The sequence below is a fragment of the Haemaphysalis longicornis genome, unplaced genomic scaffold (genome assembly GCF_048455015.1).
Source record: "Haemaphysalis longicornis isolate Haplotype H1 unplaced genomic scaffold, Haemaphysalis longicornis Haplotype H1 scaffold_61, whole genome shotgun sequence".
NCBI classification, from domain to species: Eukaryota; Metazoa; Arthropoda; class Arachnida; order Ixodida; family Ixodidae; genus Haemaphysalis; species Haemaphysalis longicornis.
Genome location: NW_027526409.1, coordinates 591,746 through 617,835, shown reverse-complemented (window position 1 = coordinate 617,835; position 26,090 = coordinate 591,746).

Below are 26,090 nucleotides of genomic sequence, written 5' to 3'. Positions count from 1 at the left end.
CTCCGACGTCGAAGCCAACAGACAGGCCCAAAAAGCCCCTTCAGAGGGTACAAGCCCCGAAAGACAAAACATAAATACCCACTCACACACAATTTTCAGTAGCTCCTAAATGGGTACAATGGGAAGACAAAATACCATCCAATGGAACTTTAGAGACCTGCTTAAAAATCTTGATGACGACACCGCTTGGGAATTGTCTCGCCACTCACCGGGAATGCTTTTCCAGATGCTGCTGCTATCTGCGCTTGGGGTTTTGGTTCGCGGGGCACCAACACCCCTGGCGCAGATAGCAGCAGCATCTCGCTGCTGCTCGTCCCCAGGGACGGTGCTTGCAGTTCCCCGATCTTCAATGCCAAAGTTTCGGCGCCAACTCTCGTTTCATCGCCAGTTCTGGACAAGCTGCGGTATCGAATCTGGCAACACGCGACGCTGGCTGCTGATAACCCGGAGACTATAAAGCGCACAGCCTACGACACAGCTTTCGGCCACGACACCGCTTGGGAAATGTCTCGCCACTCACCGGGAATGCTTTTCCAGGTCAGTTACTATGATTGCTGTTGTTACCGGGATGATGATGTCTGTCTCTTAGCGGTGTCGGGGCCACCCCACATTTTGAAGCGTTTTCGTGCAAATGCAGTGTATATTTGGCGGCTCTTGATGCTTGCTGCGGACATCGAATCAAACCCTGGTCCCATGACCAAGGCTCAGGAAGAAAAGCTCGAATCTGTATTTTCTTATGTGCAGAGACTGGAGGCCAGTAACTCTAGCCTTCTTGAAGGAGTTAAAAAAATCCTACAGGTTCACATAACGCTGCAAAATAACTTAACAAAGTCCCTAACAGAGCGTCTAGAAGAATTGGAGGCTAAAATGAAATCGGCGACGCTTCCGGACACAGCCGTGACTAGAAGCGAAGCATTTTCTAAAGTGCAAGAGAGAGTTGATGATTTGGAAAACCGCTCCCGCAGGTCGAACGTCCTCTTCTATGGCGTTGACGATCCTAACAAATCTGAGGCATGGGACAAATATGAGCGCCTCATTAAGTAATTTTGCACTAATAAGCTAGAACTAACAGTATCGACTGTAGTGAGGTCTCACCGGATAGGCCGCTTTTCTCTTGACAAACCGCGGCCTATTATAGCTAAACTTTACAACGAGAAAGAAGTAGATACAGTGATGAGCCGCGGATTCAAATTAAAAAACACTACATTGAGTATTTCTCGCGATTACTCTCAGGCTGTTCGCGATAAACGCCGAAAACTGCTGCATTTTTCCAAGTCTATTAAGAAAGACGGTGATCGTGTGCGTCTACCCTTCGATAAACTACTTATTAACACTGATACGTACACTTGGGACTCAAATGGCGATTGCGCAGTGCATGTTGCGCAGCAGACCCCTAGCACTCATCAAGGTACAAGCCCTTCGGCAAGCCCAGGACAGTGACGTTTTCGTTACTCCCAGCTACTAACCTACCCTCGCCTTCCAGTGCGCAGAAGAGTTGCACCACCATCCCAAGTTTTTTGTTTACTAATATTAGGAGTGTAATGTCAAAAAACGTGGCGCTTTCATCACTGATTGATTTATTTTCTTCATCTGTAATCGCCCTAACTGAAACTTGGCTCAGTGATGTTATTCCTGATGATTTGATTATTGTGTGTAACTCTGAGTTCAACTTTTTTCGCTGCGACCGCGCGCATCGTAGAGGCGGTGGTGTGCTTCTTGCGGTAAAAAAAGAAATAATCGCTGTATTAACTCCAATCAATTCATTTATTGAGTGTGTATGGGTGTCATTGAGGTGTGGAATAACTAATGTCATTTTTGGTGTTGTTTATCGCCCCCCCCCAACATGCATACGCTATTTGCTAACAAATTTCGTGAAGTTTTGAGTGGCATTTGTACGCGTTTTCCTAATTCAGAGCTCATTGTGTTTGGTGACTTTAATTTCCCAGTCATTAATTGGTCTACGTTATCTGTAATCGCCAGCGACACTGAAGCTCATGCGTTCCTTGAGTGTTGCCTTGATTTCTGCCTTGTTCAGCTTATCACCGAGCCCACAAGACAATCCGCCACCTCAGCCAACACCCTTGATCTAATCCTGACAAATAATCCCGATCTTTGTTCTGACATCATCAAACTCGATGGGCTTTCAGATCATTGCATCATCACGGGAAATTTAACGTATTCACCTCACAAGAAAAAAATAACAAGAAAACCGATAAGGTGTTACAACAGAGCTAACTTCGATCATATCAACCATGAATTATCCATTTTTTCTGAGGGATTTCTGCGTGGATATTTGTCCCGTTTCATCGAAGCAAACTGGATTCTTTTCAAAAATACGTTTTCTCAACTCATCGCCAAATATATACCAGTGATTACCGTATCATGCACTAACACTGCTCCTTGGTTTAACGATCAACTTCGTCGCCTTAATAACAAAAAGAAACGACTTTACAGGCAAGCAGGCAAGAATAAAGGATTGACTTCATGGCACCGGTACAAAATGTGTGACCAATAATATCAAGCGCTTCTTTAAACTACACGCCGTAAAGTTTTCGCTCACGATTTACCCTCGATGTTAACTAACAGTCCACAAAGGTCCTCGCGCTTAATTAACCCCCGATCGCAACCCGTTATTACGCTTTCATCAGTCAATGGTGACGTGATTCCGGAGGATGGTTGCGCGCAGGTGTTTAACGATAGTTTTTGTTCAGTATTTACCCGTGAAAACATTATCCGTTGTCCTAACGTAAGCCACGTTGCTGACACTAACATGCCAGTGATTACGATTAGCGAAGTCGGTGTTCAATCTTTACTAAAGAAACTAAAAAACTCTTCTGCTCCGGACCACCTCGGTTTCAATAATAAAATACTAAAGAATACTTCTTATGGTATCTATCGCATCTTGTCCGCACTTTTTTCACAGTCCATTTCATCTGGTGCAATTCCTGAAGATTGGAGAATAGCAAAAGTAACACCCATTTTTTAATCCGGCAATTCCTTATCACCACTCAACTACAGACCAATATCAATAACAAGCACTATTTGTAAACTTCTCGAACACATCATCCATTCACAGGTGATTAGCTACTTAGAAGAACATAATATCATCTTTAAATACCAACACGGGTTTAGGAAAGGGTATTCGTGTGACACTTAGCTCGCTGGTTTCATTAACGATATTCACTCATTCGTTGACGCTGGGCTTCAAATCGACTCAATATTTCTAGAGTTCTCCAAAGCTTTCGACCGGGTACCTCACCACAGATTGCTAATCGAACATACATAACTTAATATCCACCCTCTTGTAATTGCATGGGTTAAAGATTTAATTCTTAATTCTTAAAGATTTAATTCTTAATAACGTTAATTCTTCCTTCGGTCAAGTACACTCTGGTGTTCCACAAGGCAGTGTCCTGGGCCCTTTACTTTTTCTAATTTTTATCAATGACTTGCCAAATTCCGTTTCTTCAAGGATCAGGCTGTTTGCTGATGACTGTGTTATTTGCCGTACAATAACCTGCTCTACTGACCAACTGGCCCTCCAAACTGACCTTGACTATATATCTATTTGGTGTTCCACTTGGTTAATGTCGCTGAATAATTCTAAAACTAACCTATGTCCTTTATAAACCACGCATCGCGCATTCAAACTTCCTATTCCTTAAATAACACAACTGTTGAGCTAGCAGACACTTACAAGTACCTAGGACTTAACCTGCACTGTTACCTGACGTGGAATCATCATATCGACATCATTCTTGCATTCGCCAACTGCTCATTGGGTTTTTTTAAAGCACAGACTAAAACATGCTCCATCTAACCTCCCCAAACTTGCATACACAACTGTCAACAGACCTAAAATTGAGTACGCATCTGCCATTTGGGACCCTGACAAAGCATACTTAGTTGACAAAATTGAATCCCTTCAAAATCGTGCCGTTCGATTCATCTTTTCAGATTATTCATGTCATACCAGCGTCACGGCTCTAAAACTTCGCGCATCTTTACCCATCCTATCAGATTGGCGTAAACTATCACGTTTATCATTGTTTCATAAACTGTATTATTACTATTCTCTTCATCCTGATTTCTTTTCATCGACACCGACCATCTTTCCCCGACGGGACCATGCCTTAAAAGTGATACGTGTGAAATTCCACACTTCCAAATATTCACAATCCTTCGTACCTCGCACAATTGTGGATTGGAATGCCCTACCATCTCACATTGTAAATTTTACAGATCCGACCAAATTCCAAGAACTTTTACACACTTACTTCGTATGTTAACTTTACTAAAAAGTGCTTTTATAGGTTCTAGAGTTCTTTCAAGATTTTTTGTTTGTTTTCCTTCTTTCTTGCTTTCTTTTTTTTTTCTTTTTTTTTTGACTCACACCCACTTGCATTTATTTGTTTTCGTATTAACGTGCTGCTAGTACTCTTTTTTTTTCGTTCTCAATGTATCCTGACCCCTATGTAATACCCTCCTAGTGACGGCCTTTAGGGGTATTTTTGAATAAATAAATAAATGTGCAGGAGTTACTGCATGCCGGCTAAACAAGTGTCATGTGCTTACAAGAAACACAGTTAAAGAGAAGACATACCAACTTCCTCAACAATTATCTGGTTTTCACAAAGGACAGGGATGTGTCCCCAACGTCTTCTGCTGGAGTGGCCATACTCGACCAAAAATTCTTAGTATGGCATCCAATCACTCTGAGGACTGTCATTGAGGCTGTTGCAATCCGAACGATAATCTTTAACAGGGTGGTAACAATACGCTCCATATACATCCTTCCTGATTATCGGCTAACAAGTTCTGATTTTGAAACACTGATATATCAGTTACCTGAACCATACATATTGTTAGGTAACCTGAATTCACACAACTCACACCGGGGCTCTTCTCGCACAGATGCACGAGGTGGCCGCATTCAAAGGTTGTTAATATGATCAGGAACATGACTATTTAACAACAAACAGCCTACATACCATAACATAGCACACAACACTTACTCACACCTAGACATAGCTATTGCCTCAGCAGAGTTCTTCCCATCTCTGGAATGGGAGATGGACACGAGCCCGTGCGGTACTGACCACTTATCTACCTCACTATCATATATAGGCAGAAACAGTTTCCCTTCCCACAAAAAGTTCAAGTTCAATGAAGCGAGAGCCAATTGGACATCAAAACTGCATAAAAACATCCAACATCACAACTGCACCACACATCCATAACACACCCGCACGTAGACGAGGCAACCCAACTATTAAGGGTGCACATTCTGGACGCCACCGAAAAGTCCATTCCCTAGCTCCCGTGCCCCGCGCAACCAAAGGAGGCCTTGGTGGAACCAGTACTGTTGGCAGGCGCGAAAGGCCCGAAACAAGGATTGAGGTATCGTTCGTCAATACCCTACCTAGATAACCTGCTATCTTTAAAACGAGCGAAGGCCCAGGGAAGCGCGTGCGCCGGGAGGCAAAAAGCGAGAGAGTTGGCGTGCCTTCCTCAGATCCATAAACTCGTACAATAACGCCCAGAAATTCTGGACACGATTAATTAAACTTAGAGCAACAGACACACAGCCTGTCCCTGGTTAGCGCAATAGGGGACACAATCGAAGACCAGGCTAACGCGCTCGCACAACACTTCCAACACGCGTCCAGTTCCACACACTACACGAACACTTTCCTGAAACATAAAACCGCCTCCAAAAAGAAGCCATTGTGTGATAACAACAGGTGATAACAACAGCAGAACTTCTTATAACTCTGAGTTCTCGCTTCATGAGCTGAGGGCGGCTCTCAGCGGCTGTAGCCTTCATCTCCGGGCCCAGACAATATAACATATACAGTGATACTATACTCGGGAACAAGTTAAGAACGGCAGCAGCTCATGTACGGTATCACTCCGCCTAAGCGAGGACCCGGTTGTCAACGGGCGCGCGCGTTTTGAAAGGAGACTGCCACGAATGCATGATAGCGTCTGCTTTTTCTCACGTAGTTTGTTTGCCGTCGCTTCAGTAGTTTATAAGCATATTAGGTCCAAAAAGATACAAAAACGGCTCATGCCATGTCCAAAATATTCGCAGTAACGCGCTACTTGTGCTGCGCGGAGTGACATCCGGCTGCGGTGATGAGGCACAGCGGCAACTTCGGTGCCGCTGTGCCGAAGTTGCCGAAGTTATATAACGAAGGGGATAGCTACTTAAGTACTCACGAGGAGCAACTTAAGGTTAAGGGAAAGCGAAACGCAGCTATAATGAAGCATAGAGCTCTGTGGGGGTATAACAAATATGAAGTAGTAAGAGGAATGTGGAAAGGAGTAATGGTTCCGGGTCTCACGTTTGCGAATGCTGTACTCTGCTTAAAATCAGACGTTCTATCACGCCTTGAAGTAAACCAGAGAACGGTAGGACGTCTGGCCTTAGGCGCGCATGGAAAAACAACTAACGAAGCAGTTCAGGGAGATATGGGCTGGGCGTCGTTTGAAGTTAGAGAAGCTCAGAGTAAAATATGCTTTGAGATGAGGTTGAGGGCAATGGATCAACGAAGGTGGGCAGCTAAGGTTTTTAGGTACCTATACTTGAAAAGCGTGGACACGCAGTGGTTAAGAAAGACTAGAAGGCTAACGATGAAATACGGAAAGAACAGTGGGGAATCCAAAACAGCCAAGGTAACCAAAAAAGAGGCAAGGCAGATTGAAACGAATAAATGGAGGGAAAAAATGGAAGCCAAAACGTCGTTAGAGATGTACAGGGCTGAGAAGATGAACATCAGAAAGGAAAATTTCTACGATAATTCCCAGGGCAGTGCTTTGCTTTTTGAGGCTAGAGCAGGTTGCCTGCGAACTAAGAGTTTTGTGGGGAAGTATTCACAAAATGATGGGGTATGCGTGGTCTGCGGAAAAGAAACAGAAACTATGCGGCACATCGTGCTAGAATGTGAGGGTATCCATCCAAATCTACATGAAGGGAATATTGGGCTGTCAGAAGCCCTAGGATTTAAAGGTATCACAGAGGAAGTTAACTTCAAGGCTGTCGAGGGGACGAAAAGAAGATTAGAATGCTGGTGGACGAAAAGCAGAGAGGGGAATATTGCCTAGGACAGTTACCACTTGTAACAGAAAAAAAAAAGTATTTTGTGCCTAATAAGCTTTTTGTGCCTGCCCTAAGCAGCGCTAGTATTGAACCAAAAGTGTAAAACATAGGTATATTAGTTTTTTTTGGTAAGATGACCTGTCATCACCCCGATACAAAGGGGAAACCAATAGAAATCATCATCATCATCATCATCATCGGTGCCGTTCTTAAGTTGTAACCGAGTATACACCTACAAACAAACACTCTTGTAATACTCTTTCACATTTACAAGAACATATGGCTCTCGGGGCACATTCCGAGGTCTTGGAGGAGGCTATAGTTATTGCTTTTCTGAAGAGGGGAAGGACCCATCCTCTCCCGACAGTTATCGCCGTATCACCCTGATAAGCTGCCTGAGCAAGCTCCTCGAGAAGATTATTAACCGAAGATTTCAGTACTTTCTGTAGTACAACGGACTTCTTGAGAGATGCCAGGCAGGCTTCAGGGCGGGGCGATCTACAAATTATCAACTCGTTGCCTTAGAATCCTACATCAAAGATACATTTATTCATAAACAGTATTGTATGACAGTATTTTTCTATGTTGAAAAAGCGTATGATAAGGAATGGCGCTATGAAATCCTTAGCGACCTTAAGTCGCTAAGGATTTGTCAGGTAACATGTTAAATACGCTGGCAGGCTACATGTCTGAAACAACTTTTCGTGTAAGAGTGGGCAATACACATTCCCGGATTCACGTCCTGGAAAACGGTGTGCCTCAAGGGGGTGTTTTGAGCTGCATGCTGTTTATTATAAAAATGAACTCTCTTGGGAAAGGATTGCCACCAACGATTTATTACCCTCTATATGTAAACGACGTTCAAGTCTCCTTCAAATCATGTAGTCTGTCCGTTGCGAGAGTCAAGTAAAGCTTGGTGTCAACAAACTCGCTGACTGAACAGACAGGAATGGATTTATACTTAATCCAGACAAGTGTACTTGTGTTGTATTTTCAAGGAGGCGCGGAATCCATGCTGATCCTGGTATTAAGCTTGAAGGTGTCTCACTCCCTCGTAAAAAAAAAACCCAAATTGTTTAGGCGTGGTACTTGATGAAAAACTTTAATTCATTCCCCGTATAAAACACCTGAACCAGAAATGCTTGAAAACCATGAATATCCTCAAGATAATTTGGCATTGCTCCTACGGAGCGGACAAACAAATACTTCTTGGCGTTTTTACCAGCCTTATTGGCTCACCGTTGGACTACGGGAGTGTCATCTATGGGTGTTCCTCTCAACATTCTCTGGAAATGTTGCCGCCAGTACTGCACTTGGGGCACAGTCTTGGATCTGGAGCGTTCCGGACGAGTCGCATTGAAAGCCTATGTGCAGAGTGTGATAGGTGGAGCCTTGAACACCAGCGTTCTTACACTTCATTGCTGCGTGCTATTAAGGCACCTTCTATAAAAAATCACCCATGTAGTTTCATCATAAACAACATCTCATTCGATCCGTTGTTTGCAGCCTCTGCCATCGATAACCGCTCCTATCTGTACCCAAGTGAGAGCCCTCGCTGAGAAAATAGGGATTTCATTTGAGGAGAGCATGAAGTCTCCTACTGCTGACCTCATTTCGCCTTGGGAGAGGTCAGAAATTTCACGTGATATTTCTTTTAAACGTATTGACAAACAAAATGCACCCAGAGAACTGATACTACAGCACTTTCTTCAGTTACAACACAAATACCCGCACACCGCCTTCTACAGTCTTCTTCCGCCGTCGCATGTGCTGCACATTACCCCAACTTTTCTAGTGCAAAGACATTACGCAGAAATACCAGGATTTTTACGGCAGAAGCACATGGTATCTTATTACAGGGCAACACATTGCACAAACAAGAACGGAACACTCCATTACCTTTACAGACTAAGTGTGGTAAGAGCTTTAATTGCTTCAAACCTACAAAAACATTGTCCTCAAACATTTAATCAAAGCTGTAACCTCTGCTGATCACTCACAACTAAAATATTTGTTTGCTGAGTTGCGGGTAACAGTGGCATTCGGGAGAACGAATTTGCTGAACAGAGATCCGCTATGGCTACTCTCCGCGATAGGATAGATGTACCGTGTGTTTCCTACCTCGACCTGAAGCCCCTGGTACGGACAGCTTTGCGCAAATCTTGGCAGGAAACATGGGACACACAAACAGAGAACAAACTCTCCACTATAAAGCCACAATTAGCTAGACATAAAAACAAACAAGTCAGACACACGGAAGTAGCCTTAGCCAGGCTACGGATAGGCCACACTTAAGTTACACATTCACACTTGTTCACTGGGTCTTCGAGAACCCTGTACGGTAGGTGTGGAGAGAGCCTATTCGCAGTTCACATACTAATCACATGCAAGGCACTCCACACCACACGACGGAAACATTTTCCAGAAATCTACAGACGACAAATCCCACTCCACCCATCGCCCTTCTTTGACGATAAACCACCAATGTTTTCTGTCAAACGTGTTTTTAAGTATCTATCAGAAGTTAACGTTCTGAATCTCATATCACATCATGCATAATCACAACGTGGCCCTCTACACCAGCCATCTCCATTGTGTTTATTTGTTTTTACCTTTGTTTCTATTTAAATATACTATATTCACTTTTATTCTGTGATAGCTCACCATCTGTTTTCGGCGCTCTTTGCCCTAGTTGGTCTTGCACCGTTAAAATGCAACAATCATCATTTACCCTCACGGTTTCCCGTCATGGCACCCAAGGGCTAAAGCGTTGGATCGGCTTAGCCCAACGACGCGGTTTCTATTACCGGCCGTGGCGGCCGCTTTCCTGATGGATGCAAAGAGCGAAAAGAAACAGCGATGTGTTTGAGATTTCGGCGCGCATTAAAGATCCCCTTGTGGTTACAATTCATTCGGAGCCCTACCGCACGGGTCGTTAATTTGCGTGTTTAGCGTCGGCGCGTACCAGCTGACAATAATCAATCGATTACTCTCATGGTCGTGAGGCGATAGACAGGGGTGCACAGAGGAAATCTTAAAAAAACGACGTTACAACAACAAGTACGTTGTAGGAAATACTCGGAGACGAATGACCTGAAGTGCCGAGTGTCGCTGATAGAAACGACGGAGGTTGGCAGGTGATTCCACTGCAATCTAGTCTTCGGAGCAAACAAACATGAGTTAAGATAGAGGTTAGTTCGGCAGTTTGACGCACCAAATTTTAGCCGATCATTATTTCTTTGTGGCACATACGTGGGAACTGAAAACGGGAGCGTTCTAAGGTTTCACCGGCGCAAAGTACCGTATAAACCGGAATATAGGTCGAGTTTTTTTCAAAAAAAATCCGCACAAAAGTCAACCCTCGTCTTAATAGCGGTCATTGGCAGAATGTAAATCGTTGTCCGTCAACAATGTGCAAGCGTAGTCCGTCGCCCCTGTTATGTCGGTTATGTGCCGTCGCCAACCTGTAATTTGCCGACCTGTAATAATTTGCCGACCTGTAATGCCGACCTGTAATTTCTGCCCCTTACCTGGCACCCTGTACCATCAAGTATGATAGTGCAGACAAATCCCAAGCCTAGCCTCCAATCCTTCCCCCCCTTACGAGCAGTGGGTGCCTGCTTGACAAGTCGGACCCTGCGACCCAGTGCATATTACTGTTGAAGCCGCATGGACTGCCAACCAAGAACAGGGCATCCGGGACTTGCGACGCCCCCACCGGGTGGGTGCCCTAACAGCAGCACCCGCGCTTGTGGAATAAACATTTCTTCCTCGCCATCCTCCTTCTCACTCGCCACTGTCATCACCATCGCTTGTTTTCTTAGCACGAACCTTTTCATTTGAATTATTATAGCCTTAAAGGGCCGAAAGCATTACATAGGGGGGGGGGGTATTAGAACAGTGTTCACAGAAGTACAAATGAACCTAAATATTGTGGAAAAAACAAAAACATGCAAAACACAAAAGCAATAAAGCACCGCAGTTCGAAACAGTGGCTAAGGTAGGAACATCGCAAAACAAGTGTTGCGTAATTTTAGAGATAAGAATACGTCGAAGCAGCATACAATGATTAAGTTGAACGATACATCTTGCACAAAATATGTGTTACAGCAGTAGAACTTGAAGGTATTCTTGACTGAGAATATTAGTTTCTAGTTTGCCGCTAAAACGTTTATTATCAGTGCATGTGGTGTTGTGACTTCCTCGTCTTCACCCCGTCTAGCAGACGACGCTGATAATCATCATTTTCATCATGCTCTTCACGAGCTGCCCCATGCTCTCGTGGCTGCGTTGGCTCGCGCCACTTCTTCTTCTAGTTTCCATTAAAGCGTCATCGTATCACGACGTGTCACTCCCCTTCCTGAGCACCGCGCAACAGCTGGCGGACCCAAAGGTCCAACACATGGTGCCGAAAACCCAGGACTTCTAGACGACGCAAAGCCCATCGACGCACGGAGCCGCGAAAGCCCAGAAAAAATTCCCCGCATTTCCCCGAAGGGGAGAATGTGAAAGTGCGAATGCACGAGGTGAATTTGCGCGGTTCGGTAATGTTCGCGAAAGAAAGATCACACACACACACACACAACTACAAAGAAAGAAAGGTGCATTTATTCACAGACACCTACTTGTGTTGTCGTTGTACTTGATTGCTAGAGCGGATCTCAGCTTTGAAATTTCGTGTCAGTACTCCTTTAAGCGGGTGCATTAGCCCTTCTCACGCCCGATTCCTGGCCAATCCCCCACGTGGGTATGTGCCATGTCAGCGGCCAGGCAGCGCGCGCCCATCTTTGAAATTTCGTGTCAGTACTCCTTTAAGCGGGTGCATTAGCCCTTCTCACGCCCGATTCCTGGCCAATCCCCCACGTGGGTATGTGCCATGTCAGCGGCCAGGCAGCGTGCGCTCATCTCCCCCCGTTGCTAAGGAAGACGAGGACGCGCGCACCCGCAGCTGTTGCTATGCGGACTACGGCGGCGGACGATTCAGGCTCGCTTAAGAAGTGCATTCGCACTTAAAAGACGCGGCTCCGGCGATCTTGGCGAGTTCCCAGCTGCGTGCGACCGAATGGAACGACAGCTTCGATGACGCCGCAGCCTACGGGCGCAACTGGATGGCCTTCCAGCGGAAGCGGAAGACCACCTAAGGGGAAACAGAGAGGCGACGGCAGGAGCGGTGAGTGCACTGCTCGAACGAATCAATGCATTCTATGGCCAGATACAGAAGTTGGACGAGGCGATCTTTGAAGAGACACCGGAGGACCTAGTAGACAGCGAGACGACAGACGCGCGACAATACCGCGACAAGGTAGTAAGCGCTACCGCGAACCCGGGATTCTTACGTCTAGGGATTCTTACGTAAGCGCTACCGGGATTCTTGCGTCTCAAGCTGCAAGAATCCCGGTCTTCAACGCCAAGTCCGACGACCGTCCACCCATCACCGACTGGCAAATGCAAGCTTCCTCAGCTAGAGCTCCTCAAATTTGACGGGAACCGCAGATCGTGGCAGCGATTCTGGACTCAGTTTTCGGCAGCCGTCGACAACAACGACGAGCTCAGCACGGCTGACAAGTTTGGAGGTCAACACACACGGAAAACGATGAAGAAGGTGCGAGTTCTCCTTTTCGCTGCAGACAACAAACGTCCAAGCAGCATCGAAGCCCTGGAAGTGGACACGATTTGCAGCGAAAACATCCTGTACCAGAAGAAAGAGTTCTAAGTGAGATGAATAATATGCACATCGATACGAAGGCTCTTTCGGTACAAGGAGTGGAGGATAAACAGATTGCGGTCCTCACTGGGTCAGATTATTATTGGGAGATAGTGAACGGTGCAGTGAGGCCTGTGCAAGGAAAGTTGAAGGCCGTAGAGACCAAACTAGGATGGACTGTTCAAGGTCCACTGCCTGCTGCAGCCGACATCATTCAGTGTGCAAGCGTTGTTGTTCTTCGAACGTTTGTTGAAGATCAAGAGATCTCAAACACTTTGACTCGGTTCTGGGACCTTGAAAGCATCGGAATCAAGGCCGAAGAAGAACGAGCGATGAGCAACGATTCAGTGCTGACGAATTTCGAAGACAACATCTCGAAGAAAGGCCAGTGATACGAAGTCGCGTTACCATGGAAGGAGAGGGTCGATCTGTGTGATAATTACGCTGTTGCAAACAAGCGCCTGCACAGTTTGATGAACAAGCTCAACAGAGACCCTGAGCTCCTAGAAAGATACGACTCGACTATTCGAGAATACCTCAAGGAGGGATCTGCGGAAAGAGTACCACCAACAAAAGGGCACTCTTCAGAAAGACTATATTACATGCCGCATCGAGCTGTAATACGTGAGGACCAAACTACAACAAAAGTGCGCATCGCGTTCGACGCGTCGTCTCACGAATCGGGTACGAAGTCGTTGGACGAGAACCTAGAAGCCGTCCCGAGTCTAATTCCCGACGTAGCAAGGCTATTGCTCCGTTTCCGACGGTACAAAGTTGCCATGATCAGGGCCGGATTAAGGTGGGGGCTACGGGGGCTGCAGCCCCGGGCCCCCAGCGATCAGGGGCCCCGCTCGATTATATGAAACAAAAATATATACCTTGAGTGTGCTAGCTGCCCGCATTGAAAGTTGAAGGTAGGAGCTTCAACCTCACCTTCACACCGAAGCTAACTCGGGACAGGTGGGGAGGAGTGGGGGGTCCCTCACGTTATGGTTGGCAACCTTCGAGTCCATTTCAATTTAATTTAGTTATTCCTACTCCTCTTCTTGTTTTACCGATGTTTATGAGAAGACGTTTTGGACCAAAAGTCGTGAGTGCACAGCTCGACCGGGCCTAAGAAGCCACATAAAAAAGGCCCCGATCTGGGCTCCGCGGACGCGGACGTTTCGGTGCGCGCACGTTTCGGTATAAGAAAGGGTTGGGCATGCAAATAATGAAATAATGTCTGAAGAACATTGTAAATTGTTTAAGCCTAAGGGAAGTTATGTGTAATTATTGACAACTTCAGCACTTCCCTACGGGCTAATACACAGTTTCTGCCACAAATTTCAATGCATAGCGCTTGACAGGGAAGTTCATTGCAATGACGACCTGTTTAATAAAGCTAGTGGATTAGTTGAATCGCATACGCGTGATTGATATCGACTGGATATTTCTCGTTTAATGGTCAGAGTATATATGGTTATTTAAATGTCCAAAGGTTGTGCAGGCCACTCGCGGGGTCGTTCGGCTTCAGCCCGCGCCTCTGTGCTGTAGCCTCTGCAGGCTGTCTGAGCAACAAGAGTTGCGGAAGCTACATGTCCACGTGACTCCATTCGTAGCGTAATTCTCTAGGCGCCACTCCGCGTGGACGCAGAGGCCGCCGGGCCAGCCCGACCCTAGCGGCTCCCTTCGAGCTGGGAAATCAGCAGGCCTAGGCGGTGTGAAGAGCTCAGGCGTGGACGCCAAACAAAGCAACAACAACGTGTTTCCTTTCGGTAGGACGAAAGCTGTGTCCATTAAAAACACATCCTGCGTGCGACCCCTTCGATGCCGTCTTGAAAACGGACCTCCACCGCGACTCGGGGACGGTAAGCTGTTTGTCCCCGTGGGCGCTTTTCGCTTTGGAATAAGCCGGTGGACGGCGCGGACCAAAGGGCGGCCTGCAGATCTGGTCCAGCTTGGGCGCGGCGGCAGGAGAGGAACCCCCGAAGGAGCGCTGGAAAACAGTGGACGCGGCAGACGCGTTGAGGACTCGAAAACGAGAGGTCCACCCACACTCGCCTCCGTCGTAGACCCCGAATCTAGACGAGAAGCTTCAGCGTGTTTCAACTGCCAGTTACGACCGAACAACGACCCGACTGATCTACAACAAACTACTGACTGCTGGAACTGTTGGGCGGCACCGACGGGAGCAGCAGCGTGGGGGGATCCGAGCAGAGACATTCTATCCCTATTAAACTGTTGTCTGATGCCATTTCTCGTGCTCACCTGTCGCTGTCCAACCCAAAAGGGACCGGCTCGCCGACTAGCAAGGCCATCACCGCTGCGCAACAGGAGTTCATCGCCGCTGCAAATTCGACGGCCATGCGCAAACCCACGCACTAAGCGGACCGCTCCCCAGCCCAAAAAGAGACATTTTTGTGCTAGTCGTGCTGAGATAAGAAGGTTGCGTTGCGCGACACGTCAGAGCCCCCCCCCCCTCCTCCCCTCCCTCTCCAAACTTCCTTCAAAGGCGGCGCGTGTTCTAACAGCCGCGTGCTTTCTCGTCTGCGCGGGTAACCTACAGGATTTTGCCCCGTAAGCCGTGGCGGCTGTTTGGCAGATGTCTGTGAGTGACACATGCCTGCGCGGACTTTGAGCCCTTCCATGTATGCAGGTGGAGAACTTTACAATGAAACTAAAACCTTACAGGCTTAATAAAATACGCTTCTTGTCAAAAAATACTCTTCTGTACTATGGCGTGTGCAGGCCGACACGGCGCTTCGATTAATTGTGAATCTGTGATGGAACCCGCCGCGGTGGCTCAGTGGCTAAGGCGTTGCGCTGCTGAGCACGAGGTCGCGGGTTCGATTCCCGGCCGCGGCGGTCGCTTTTCTGATGGAGGCGAAAAGCGAAAACGCCCGTGTGTACGAGATTTCGGCGCACGATAAAGATCCCCAGGTGGTCAAAATTAATCCGGAGCCCTCCACTACGGCGCGCCTCATCGCCTGCGTTGCGTCGGCGCGTTAAACCCTACAATCAATCAATCGAATCTGTGATGGAACGGCAATCAACCATACTAACCTTTACGCCTGATAAAATCCGTTATATAATACTAGACATCAAGCCAAAAAATTAGTTTCAGGAAAGCGTTTCAAGCCCAACATGGGCTTGAAAATTTTTCGCCTATTAAAGCGGAATCATGATCATCATCATAATCATCATCATCATTAGGGCCCCAAGGACGCAATAGCCCCGGGCCCCAAAGTTTCCTAATCCGGCACTGGCCATGATTGCCGACATTGAAAAGGCGTTCCTCCAGATTGGCCTCCGGGAATCAGACAGAGATGCGCTTCACTTCATGTGGTTCAGGACATCACCGAAAGCAGGTCAGCCACTACCAGAACTAGACGTCTGGAGAATGACTCGGGTGCCCTTTGGAGCCACTTCGAGTCCTTTCCTACTGGTCGCTACATTGAAGCACCATTTTCGCTCCGTAGAGAACCGGTTCCCAGTGACAGCTCGACTCCTACAAGACTCGATGTACATGGACGACCTCCTGATTGGAGCCGATACCACTGAAAACGCGATCCTGATGCATAGGAAAATATTGGAGATTTTCCGTGAAGCTTCCATGAACATTCGAAAATGGGCCAGGAACGACCCTGTTGTAGCTGCAGAGTTCGAACAAGGAATGACTTCCACGGAAAAATCCCTTTGCTCGCCCTCTGGTACTCTGAAAGTGTTGGGACTACATTGGAACAAGCAGTCGAGCAGTCGAACACCTTTTCTTTCAAACCGGAAGGAATCCTTCACTTCATCAAGGAGCATCAATGCACCAAACGGTTCGTGCTTCAGGCGGTGGCAAGGATCTACGATCCCCTGGGGTTTTTGTCGCCCTTTTTAGTGCGGGCTAAAATCTTCCTACAAGATCTATGGAAGGAAAACCTCGACTGGGATGACCCCTTACCACCCAACTTGTCTTCTGTCTGGCTGAAATGGAGCAAAGAGGTCGCCATGCTTCAGGATCTTCGGATTCCCAGATTCCTAGCAGCCGGCGGTGAAGGCCCTTACCAGAAATCAGACCTTCACATTTTTTCGGACGCAAATGAGTCGGCTTACGGGGCTGTAGCCTACCTCCGAACAGTCGACGCCAGCGGTGCCGTCACCACAATCTTACTGTTCGCGAAGACGAGAGTTGCGCCGTTAAAGAAGGTCACCCTAGCGAGGTTGGAATTGATGTCGGCTTTGCTTGCGTCTCGCATGTACGACTACTTCGTCAAGAACTGTGACCTCGGCATTGTCGACACAACATTTTGGTCAGATTCCCAGATTACGCTTTGCTGGATAAGCAAAGACCCCACCTCCTGGAAGGCGTTTGTGCCAAACCGCACGCAAGAAATCCACACGCTAACGGATAAAACGCGGTGGAGATTCTGTCCTGGTAAAGAGAACCCGGCGGATTTGCTCACACGAGGTTTGTCAGCCCACAGACTGAGCCAGTCACATTTATGGTGGCATGGACCTAGATGGCTTGCCAGTCCTTCAGATTTATGGCCGGAGTTTGGTGAGAAGATGGACTTCGAAGACTCAAGCTTGGATGAAATTGAGACGCGACCAGAAGTTAATGCTTGTGCGGTTAATACCAGACCGTCGGTGCCATCGCTTATTGATTGTGAACGGTTCAGTAGTCTCACAAAACTTCTACGTGTGACGGCATGGATCCTACGATCTGTAAAGAAACTAAGGAAAGAAAGTGATAGAAGTGGGGACCTGTCTGCGGAAGAAGTTCAGCAAGCAGAGCGCTACTTGCTTCGCGTCGAGCAAATAACTCACTTCAGTGCTGAAGCAGATTGCGTAGCTACCTTGAAACCGTTTCCCGGACAAAGTCCCATCGGGCAGTTGAGACTGTTTTTCGACGACGACGGGTTACTTCGAGTCCAAGGAAGATCAGAGAATGCTGACGACTCTTACTGCTCTCGACATCCTATCCTACTACCCAAGAACTCTCACATCGGGAAATTGATAATCCATCATTCTCATGCAAAAGTCTTCCATGGAGGAGTCCGAGATACTCTGACACAAGTCCGGGAACGATTCTGGATTCTGAATGCGAGGCAGTCGGTGAAGAAGGCAATACGACGGTGTGTCGTCTGTCAACGCCTCCAAGCTAAACCAGTCGAGCAAGTGTCACCTTCGCTGCCCAAAGACCGCTTTAAGCAAGCCTCTTCATTTCTGGTGACCGGAGTCGACTTTGCGGGACCCCTGTACATCAAATCGCATTGCCAGAAGCGCTCCTATGTCGCCCGTTTTACGTGCGCAGCAACAAGGGCTGTTTACGTGGAATTAGTGGCAGACATGACGACGGAAAGTTTCGTGTGCGCCCTGCGGAGGTTCATATCCAGACGTGGTCTCTGTCAAACTGTGTATAGTGATAATGCACGAACACTTGTCAAGACCTCCAAGGAACTTCAGAAGCTTTGGAGAACGATTAGAAACCCCGACGTGCTTGCCTTCTTCTCATCCTCGGCGATTGAATGGAAATTCATATGCCCGAGCGCTCCCTGGTGGGGTGGGTTTTACGAGAGGCTCGTACGGTCTGTAAAAACCTGTTTAAAGAAGATGCTTGGACGGTGGCTTGTAAACGAGACAGAGTTGTCCACGCTACTAACAGAAGTGGAGGCCGTCGTGAATTCGCGGCCTTTAACTTACGTTTTCAATGACGTTGAGGAACCATATCCTCTGTCTCCAGCAGACTTTCTCGTCGGAAGGCGACTGACAGCATTACCACCGTACGATCCAACAATCAACACCGACTCGACCACCGATCAACTAAAGAATCTTTGGCGCAAAAGAGAAGATTTACAAGCCTTCGGGTCACGTTGGTTCAAAGAGTACCTTAATGAGCTTCGGAATTTCTCATCCAACAAAGCTAAAAGGACAGATTTATTGAAGAAGGACCGTATTGTTCTACTAGGTGAACGACAGCGTCCAAGACAACTGTGGACTTTGGCGCGAATCGAAGAGTTGATCGCCGGACGAGATGGCATTGTCAGATCCTGCTATCTCCGTTTGCCCTGCGGCACTGCCGTCAAGCGCCCCGTACAGCTACTCCACCCTTTGGAAGCCACCTAGCGTCATCTGTCGGCGGGGGAGACTGTTGTGACTTCCTCGTCTTCACCCCGTCTAGCAGACGACGCTGATCATCATCATTTTCATCATGCTCTTCACGAGCTGCCGCATGCTGTCGTGGGTGCGTTGGCTCGCGCCACTTCTTCTTCTAGTTTCCATTAAAGCGTCATCGTATCACGACGTGTCGCTCCCCTTCCTGAGCATCGCGCAACAGCTGGCGGACCCAGAGGTCCAACATGTGGCAATGTCATCGGGTAACACGTTCCACAGTGTTACAGCGTTAAGGAAAAAGGATGAGCTAAATGTTGATGTACTGCCGGTAATGGGGGCTATTGGACGACTGTTATTTAAACGCGATGAAATTTTGCAGGGTGGTCTCAAAAAAGAGTGCCTAGATTGTGGCCAGTGAAAGCATTTGTGGATGAGGCTTAAGCGGGAAATGACGCGGCGCGAGTGAAGAGTCGGGAGGGAGAGTTATAGCTTGAGCGCGGTGACACTGATATGATAAGGTGACAAAACGTGCGGCGCGGTTTTGAATGGCTTCAATCTGGAGGGTTTGATATGTTTGTGATAGATGCCAGATGGCTGAGGCGTATTCCAGTTTCGGTCACACGGGGGTAAGGTAAGCAAGTTTTTTTATTTCAGGAGAAGCAAGTTTTAGATTGCGTCGAAGGTATCCGAGCGTGAGAGAGGCTTCGGAGCAAATAGTATCGATTTGCGTCGCCCAAGTTAAGGATGATGTCAAAAGCAGGCAGGGGTATTTGTATGAAGTGACTGGGCTGATCGGAACAGAGTTGATATGATAGGTGCGCTGAGTTGCGTCATGTTTTTGTGTGAATGACAGTAATTTACACTTTGTTAAGTTGAATGGCATGCGCCATTTGTTACACCAGAGGGAGATGTTGTCTAAGATCGTTTTCAGGGTGTTCTGATCGTTTTTGGCAGCAATTTGTCTGTACAAAACGCAAACGTAAGCCAAAATTCGAAGTTTTGGTGTGATGTTTGAGGGCAAGACAATTATTTAAATTAGAAAAAGAAAAGGCGATAGACTTGCCCCCTTCCGGACACTGAATGTACGTTGGTTAGATCGGACTTCCGATGATTAGCAGAGGTAAATTGCGTGCGTAGCTTCAGAAAGTGTTCGATCCATGAGGGTAAGGTAAAAGGAATCTTTAAGGTAGATAGTTTAGCACGTAAATAGTTATGGCTAACACGGTCGAAGGCTTTTGAGAAGTCTAAAAAGACAACGTCTACTTGAAGGTTATTTTCCATTTGTTGTAGTAGGACGTGGGTGAATTCTGCAAGCTGTGTTTGACATGAGTAGTGTTTGCGAAAGTCATGCTGGTGTGGGTAAAAATAATTACCAGATTACAGGTGAGCCATTACATTAGAAGTTAAGGTGTGTTCAAGTAGCTTGGAAGGAATGCTCGTTAGGGAAATAGAGTGGTAGTTGCTTGCGAGTGAGCGGTTACCAGCTTTGAAGACACGCACAATCTCGGCAATCTTCCAGTCTTCTGGTACAACGACTGATTGTAATGACTGTGTGAATAATAAATAGAGGATTCGGCTTGAGAAGTATGCGGTGTTTTTTAACAGTTTGTTATCAATCTTGTCCCAGCCTGCCGACTATGATAGCTTCAGATTACGAATTAAGTGGGTTATTCAGTCAGGGCTGATCCGTATATCTTGGAAGGTGTCGCATGAATGTGGTTCTGGTTGTGGGATGGTTTCGAAGCTAGAGAAAAACACGGAAGTAAAATAATTGTTCAGCACGGTTGCACATTGGTTGCTATGTATGGGTTCACCATCAGCACTGGTTATTGGGAGTTAACACCTAGACTTGGGTGATAGAATGCGCTAAAAATTGTTAGGATTTCTTTTAAAAATTGATAAGAGATCAGAAGAAAAAAATTGTTTTTTGCTTTGGTAAGTGCTTTGATGTGCTGTTTGGCGCACGTGTGGTATTTTTCCCATGTGGCCGGGCTGCTTTTTTGATTCTCTAGTCAGTAGAGACGTTTTTGTTTTGGTTTAGAAGGGATTTCAGGTGCCTACGGAAACACTGATTGTTCGAGTCGCAGGTTACGGTTAGCATTGGTATGAATGTGTTCTGCAATTCAAGAAGTTTGTTTTTATACAACTCCCAAATAGCGTTCACGAAGCGGGCTAAATGTCAGTTACAAAAGTAGCCGTAAAAACTAGCAAGCTCATCAGTATTGGAATCATAGTTCCCATTTTTATAATCTGTTATTACTTTTTTTGCTTGCTTGGAGTTTCTTTGCTAATGGCAGTGCTCTGCTAATATGGAAAAAATCGTGGCCACTCAAACTGGCAATGATGTCACGTTTGTAACTTCGACGGGGCGCGTTATTAACAGCACATCTAGCGTAAGATTACCTCTAGTCGTACAGGTTATTACTTGTCGAAGGTTGAAATGGAGTGATAGGTTGACAAAAAGCTAAGTTGCGTTCGAACGGAATCTGTTCGGCACGGAGAGCTGGGGCCAATTATAGTGAGGGAAATTAAAGTATCCAAAAAGGAAGACAGGAGCATCGCGATACGGCTTGAAGATAGCGGTTAGGGAGCGGCTGAGCAGGACGCAAAATGTCGGTTCACTGTCAGGTAGTCTGTAGGATACGCCGTTAATGGTTTTTACTCAGTGGGAATGAATTTGTACGCAGGTTAGTTCGATTGTGTCGGCGTGACATACAAGTGACGAGTCCATCGTGTTTTTTCAGCAATCAGAATGCCTTCCCCTCTACGACCGATTCGGTCGCGGCGATGCCGAGTGAAGTTTAGATTAAGTGGAAAGATTTCGCTCAAGAATGTCACCATGAAGGCACGTTTCGGTTAGAATGACTATGCCTGCATTAGCGTCACATATGAAACTGTCTATGTGGTTGCGCTTTAGTATTAGGCTGCGTATAATAGGGAATGCAATGCTAAAGTTCAAGTATGAAAAATGCCGAGGGGTGTCAGTATGGTTAGGGCAGGTCATATCACGTTATTTACTGTTTCCCTTCAGATTAGAGGCTAAATCGTCAATGTCTGTTAAATTTTCAAGTGGTCTAGTACATTCTAGGACAGAGTCGGAGGCGGCATCGTAATAATAGCATTTTTGCCAACATGCAGCCTATCGAGATTAAGTTTAAATGCACATTGCGCAGGCGTGATGAATTTGAGAAGCTTTGAGCGAGCAAGACAGGTGGCAGTGGCGAAGTCCTCTCTTATCGCAAAGTTTGTGTTTTTTTACTGTGGGGCAGCAAGACTGTATTTCCTCTTTGGTATTAAGGTTCATAAATGTAACTATTATGGGCCGCTTTTTTTCAGGGGAAGGTGTTCCGATGCGATGCGTTCACTCGATACTGTTGGGAAACATTTAAAAGGACAGTTTTTTCTTTGCAGAACGCCAAAACTTTATCTTGCGAGTCTTTCCACGTTTCCTTGTCATTATCGCCTATTCCAAGGAAAAGTAGATTGTTTCTGCGCAGTCGGTTGCACACATTAACACTTTCAGCCTTGAGAACTGCAATGTCTTTTTTTATATTGCCTTATTCTACAGTGACGGGTGGGGTGTCAGAAGGTTCGTGATAGGCCTCTAGCTTAGACACCCTGCAGGACAGCGTCGATAATATACCTTCCTGCGTTTCATGGGCTTCCTTTGGTTTTTGGAATTCTTCGCGGGTGGCAGTCTGTTGATACTGAAGCTGTTTAATGGCGTTTAGAATTGGTGTGATTTTCTTAGTGGGGCCAGGGTTTAGCTCTACGTATCCTCTAAGTAGCAACAGTAGTGGCTCAGTAAGCATTCCGCGAGCATGCGATAACAGGCACAGTTGATACACAGGGAGTGCAGGGCAATGGGGCACGACACCGCAATAACATAGCGATTACTAGAGCGATATTGTTTAGTAAGGTTGACTTAACTAACCTGGAATGTTAGAAGGGTGAACATGGTGTGACTGACGGTGTCGTGCCCGAGTTGTGGTTGTTGTCACACAGATTCTCTACGCCGCGCTCAGGCGACGTGACTTCTGACGTTGTTGACGATGGTTGCTGCCAGGCGAACGTTCCAGTGCGAGCAAGATATGTGGGTTATGGGTGCTGCGCTTCGATGAGGCAAGGCCTTTCGATGTCGCAGAGTTGAGTCAGCGGCTGTGGATCCAGGGACGGGCAAGTACTGACGGAGAGTCAGCATGGCAGCACCTGGAATGTTATAAGGGTGAACATGGTACGACTGACGATGTCGTGCCCCGCTAAAGAAGGGCGAAGCGGATGCCTCCGTAAGTTTTGCTGCTCCTTGGTGGCTTCTGCTTTTCACTCGGGACAGATAATAGAGACAGGCTTTTTACAATTCTGCAGTTTCAGTGAACTAGGAAAGCGTGATTTTATAGAGTGCTTGTATATGCGTCTTCATGGACCATTTGCACAGCCTTGTCCTTGCACAAAGCGACAGAAATTCAGCGATATGGAGGACTTGACGGCAGAGTTTTTGTAGTGGCGAGCTCCCTTGGAAATGCGTGTTTCAGCGAGTACGGTTCCAAACACTAATTGTGACAACGTCAGAACGTTGGGCGACATTACTCTTCCTGACCGCATTCACAGTGTTCTGGTCAAATGGCCTAAGTCCGCCATCGAATCAAAAAAGACGGCGCCCGATCTGCTCAGCTTGGTGAGGAAAGCGTGTGTACTGGCTCCTGCAGCAGAAGCTGACAGGTGAGTGCCCGAGGGAGTAGGGCTTCTCGTGAAGTGCAAACGAACGAAAGTGATGTACCACTTGGCAGACGGAGATGTCTTTGAAAACCAATGCGCTATCTCGAGTGCCCTGAACATGAAATTTTTATTAATAAAGAAAAGCCTGCCAAAATGAAAAGTTTAACAAGCGATTTCCTCAGCCTTCACATTCCGAGTCAATGCTTCCCTGAAGAGGAAAGAGAAGAGGCGAAAAAGTCGTGTAAATGGTTGAAGCATGACGGTTTCGTTATATCTATGAAAAAAAAAGCAATCAGTTGTGTCTCGGCATCCTTTTCAATGTGAAAACTAATAAAGTAGACATTCGGGTAAGCGTAATTGTGTTTGAAATTGTTACATGGCAAAAAGTGCTTAGTGTTGTTCTCGCAGAAACTTTTATACTTGTCAAGAGTCGAAGATGGATCCTTTGTGCGGAAATCCAATATTTCCATTTAGTTTAAAAAAAACTGCGATGAAAAAAGCTCTGTGGCAGCCTCATTCCACACACGATTTGTTTTACTTGTTACCACATCGTGTACGTCTGATTTGTATCAAAGAGTGCATCGACAGGCACGGTTCTATTGTGTAGCAGAGGTGTCTAAGTAGAAGGATCTTTAAACTTCAAACGGTGTACCTAAACTCTACAATCACAATTTCGGATGATAAGATAAATATAGAGAAAGCATAAAGCCAATTACTATAGAAATCATTGAGGCTACAAAAATAAGAGCTACAAATAAAAAGTGTTTTATTAAGCCCTCGTTATCGGTATATCAAAAAGAGATTCATTTTCTTGCCTACAGCTAGTTGTGTCCGCGTTTGTGGCACCTGACGATAGCACAGTGCGACGACTGTATGGGATATTTGTAGCAACACTTTCTCCTACTTGTTTGTATTTTTGACTGTCAACGTATATATGGGACATCCTGAAAATTAAACATCACTTTTAAGTCAGCGCTGTGATTGTCATTTTTTCTTCATCTTGTTCATCGTCAGTTTCGAGCTGTTCCCCTCGTTTTAGGCATTCTTTTGTCGATTCATGTATTGAGAAAGAATGATTGAGCGCTGTGGGGTAGTTCCTATTCCAACCTTCCGATGTTAACAAATTTGAAGAGAGACTGTAGGACATTTCTTCGGATTACTCATGTTTGGGAAAAGTGTACTGAGAAAAGCGACGTAGCTAGCGTTTTATTGAGCGTCGTAAGGCTCTTGTTCCGTAGATCCACACCGTCTAGGACGTCTCTTTACAAAAGTTTTATAGCGGGAGCAAAATGTGGCGCTTGTGCCAAAATGTCTGTCTGCTTCCGTGTGTCAACAGAACGGGTGGCAGAAGAAAACAAAACAAAAATTACGAGGTCACAACCCGTGAAAACGGCACCTTCGAGAGTGGAGAGGAAACCTGACGCGTTGGCAAAGAGGCTAAGGCGTTGGGAGCAAGCTCAGCATGCGGGAGCGCTTGCTCCTTCGAAGAAGTGGGCCAGCGATGGATACTCACCTCAATTTGGAGCCCACGTACAGAGCGTCTAAAGTGACTTCGTTGGAACGCCTCGATTCTGTCATTGGCTGCGCAACGATTATTATCTGCTTCATTGTTGACACGTAAAGAGCTCTATACTACGAATGCCCGGCCTAGACAGTATACCTTTCTGACCGCCACAAGGGCATTAAAGGGCGGCACGGTATCTCTCGCCGTGCTTTAATTATTGCAGCAGAAAACCTGTGATAAAACTCTAGGTAAGTATCCTTATCAGCAATGAACCCTGGCGCAGTGATTCGAAATTTAAAAGCGACATTTCGCTGAGCCCATCTGCATCATACTGGTGGTGTGGTGAGGCATAATATCTCAGAATATTGTTTATAGGGCTCGGCCGCTGCCGAAAATGGTGGTTGCTTTCCAGTTCTTATGCACATTACATAATACATACCCTAAACAACTGCGACCGCATGGGCTCCTTAAGAAAAGAACCCAGTTTTGTAACCTGTTTTCCAAGATACACATTTTTAAAATGTGCAAAAGATTTTTATGACAGCTTTCGTTTAATGTGCACGTGCTACGTTTATTATTTCTTTAACAAAAATGGCTGCACAAGTGCATTTCATTCTGCTTCTATTATAAAAATTTCTAACGTCACAAAAGGCACAGCGCAATTGCAAATAAGTTCAAGTAAGTATAGGAGTACGGAAACTATACTACTTCGCCGGTACGCATCGCCCTACTATAGTTATTAGAACTTGTTCAGGAGTTACACCGGAGAAACCTATTCAGTCTTGGGAAGTAATCCCCTAATCTGCCTTGCCAGAGCATTTCCACATTTCCACATTTAAATACAAAATATGATGCATGCCTTAGCCGCAGCGGGCCATGCTTCACATCCAACACAAAGGCATGGAAAAGCGAGGCATGCAAAACAAACCTGTACGTGCCCGGGAACAAAAACTCGTGTGGTCTGTCAAGCCTAGTAACCG